This window comes from Malurus melanocephalus, unplaced genomic scaffold (genome assembly GCF_030028575.1).
Source record: "Malurus melanocephalus ecotype Western Australia unplaced genomic scaffold, MMel_1.1 scaffold_551, whole genome shotgun sequence".
Taxonomy (NCBI): domain Eukaryota; kingdom Metazoa; phylum Chordata; class Aves; order Passeriformes; family Maluridae; genus Malurus; species Malurus melanocephalus.
The window spans coordinates 50,170-53,233 of NW_026623783.1; positions in this window are offsets into that span (position 1 = coordinate 50,170).

Consider the following 3,064-nt stretch of genomic DNA (forward strand, 5'->3'; position numbering starts at 1 on the left):
GCGCTCCGGGCCGTTCCAGGTGGGAGCGGGGAGCGGGCAGTGCCCTCAGCCCTCAGCGGGACTGCAGCCGCGCTCAGAACGCTCCCAGGCTCGGGGGGCATCCCCAGCCAGGGGCTGAGCCGCAGGCGCGCTGGGCTAGCTTTAAATCTGATGGGAGTGTGACTCCAGCTAGTTGATTTCCARCAAAACTCTGATTTCTCAGCTTTAAATGACTTAGAAAGTTCTCCCTGACTTGCAGAGTCTGAATACTGAGGTATGAGGGTCATGGAGTTCTGTGCAGTGTGTCGTGCTCTTTCCTGTAGATGAGTAGTGAACTCAGGACTAAAGAAATAARCTAATAAAGATTATCTTTCTATAGCGCGTTCTGTGCAGCCCCCTCGATGAGATTAGGATAAAAACCCAAGCCTCATGCCGCAAACAGCAGCTCACTGCATTTCCCCTTACTCTGCCAYTGATTTATCAGCTCCCCCTGTAATCGATGGCAGAATCTCACCACATTAAGAGCGGCAGGACCCAGCTCCTTGGCGCAGAGCAGCACCCTGTCAGGCTGTTTTTAAAACCTAAGTAACAAGATCGCTTGGAAGGGAGATTTTAAAACCCAGCTGGCAGCTGAGTAATGTTAATTGCTGTCAAGTCTGCCACACAGTTACTGAGGTTTGTAACTTAAACTCAGGGGAGGGGTTAGATTGCAAACCGATGGCTRGCAAGGTGAGGCGAATTACTACGGTTTCCTCGTATCACGTTGTCCTCAGCAGGCTCTGTGAGCCTCTCCAGTTAAATGTTTCAGAGTCACTGTGATTTTGAGTGAGGTATTTACAGTTGCCATTAATAGATTAACGGGATAATAATGTTCATCGTCTCCAAGAACCCATTTCTTTATGGTTCTTGTCCAAGTGTTCATTACAACTCCWTTATTTGCCAGAAGGCTTGAGTCTTTGCTTATTTACGAGAAGATCAGCTCGTGTTTGACTTGTACCTCACCACCAAGTAAGAAAAAAGGGACTCTTTTCTTTCATTTTCAGTAAGGGACAAGGTTCCTTAATTAATTAAGCCTCGTTGTCCAGTTTTGATAGTCAAAGGAATTGTGAGTAGGAGCAGAGGAGATTGCTATTTAAAAAAAAAAAAAAAAGCAACAAAAGGCATTCTGTATCTTCAAGATAGTCAAATTTTATCACACTGATGGTCACGCCCTGGCAAAATGCCAGTTCCTGGAGGGCTACTTCTAATTTGAATGTGCATCACTATAAATAAAAAATGAATGTGCTGTGATTCCAACCACTTATGTCTTCCAGACTGAGTAATAACTGCCTGCTGGTTAGGCTCATTAACAGTAAGAACAGTACCTGATCGGCTTTGTTTTCATCTCATTGAGCTGCAGTTGGGGCCACACTTTATATCCCCAGAGGCTGCATTTTGGGAACTCCTACTGTGTAGAAAATGTATGGAAACTGAAATCTATGTATATAATCAGGCTGGATGGTAAGAGGGCTCAGGAAGGATATTTGTGCCTTTCAGTGATTAAAAAAAAGATATGGCAGCGTTTCTAAGAGAGGGGACTCAGAGGGATTCCTTGAGGAAATTAGACATTGTTAAGAAATGGCTCCGAGTAAATAGACCGAAACCAAGACAGAGACAGCGAGTCTGAAATGGAAAATTGTGAACCGGGGGCAAGTTATACCACCAACCTCACTGCACTCTGCTGAGAGAGTTTCTACAATAGTGTGGAGACAAGCTTCTTACCTGGGAACAGGAGCCCCAGGGACGGATTTTCTGCTGGAGAGTTTTTGCTCATTAGTGTAGATGGTGACATTTTGATTCAAGAGATTAATCTTAAATCACGTGCAGTAGTGTCCCTGTGACATCTGTGGATGGAAATACTGTGCCATCTCATAACCCTTCTGTCAGCCTGTTCTACTGCTCAAAAGAGTAGTGAACAAAATTGCCTCTTTTATTTAGTTATCCCCCCCTACATATTCCTTACATGTCTTTACAACTATTTCTTCTTATTTTACTGAGAAAACGCTATTGTCAGCAATGTGCTGTAATTGCAGAGTACATTGTGATCTTAGGCACGGGCCTTGCAAGCTGCTCTGCCTGGGTGGGCTCCAAAACCCACACAGGGCCAACTTGACTTTGGTGGGGGTAGTCTTGTCTGATGGGCTCAGTTTTCATTTCTATTTTTCTATTTTTGTAGCTCTCATGGTTGGAATAGGGAAATTAAAGGTAGCCTCATGGATCATAAAGCAAAGGATGAACAAGAAAAACATTCAGGGTTGATTCTATTTATTTTGTTATCTTAAGAACATTAGGTCAATGGGATGATTTTTCAGGGGGCTCAACCTGAGTGCAAAGGAGTGGAAAACAGTGTCTTCTGCCTTGACACATACCAGTGAATTTACTAAATGTGTTCTGCCACACTTTATTGTGGTGTGAGGCAGAAAAAACTCTTGAATTTCATGTTTTGACCATCCCTGTGTATTTCTCACATGAGCCAGATTCTTGGTGAAGGCTGGACTGTGTCCTGATGGAAGGGCTCGCCGTGTTCAACACCCAGTGAAAGAGTGAAAGTGCTGCATGTTTTAATCGGTGTGTTTGAGAACAGGATCACTTACTGACTATAAATAAAAGTGAGAGGATATTGCTGGTGGGGTTTTCTTCTGAAGGGAGAAAATTTTAAGGCAGCCTGCCAGGGTTACTCCTTGTTACTTTTCTGAAACCAAAACTGAAACACTTTTTCTCCCCCAATAATGTCACCGGATTGGGAATGCTTTACCCTGTCTTGGGGTACTCTGCTTGACTCCTACTGCAAACACYRAAKACAGCAATTTGCATTTTCCATACAGCCTGTSTACAGCCAGATCTGCAAATTCAGCCATGCCTTAGAGACAATGGGCTGAGGAAACACTGACAACCAGGCTTGAGGTGTCTGCGTTTCTGTATGTTACTGAAACATGCTCCTGTATGCTGGGGTCAGCCTGGATTTCTTTCTTTCTTTCTTTCTTTCTTTTCTTTCTTTCTTTCTTTCTTTCTTTCTTTCTTTCTTTCTTTCTTTCTTTCTTTCTTT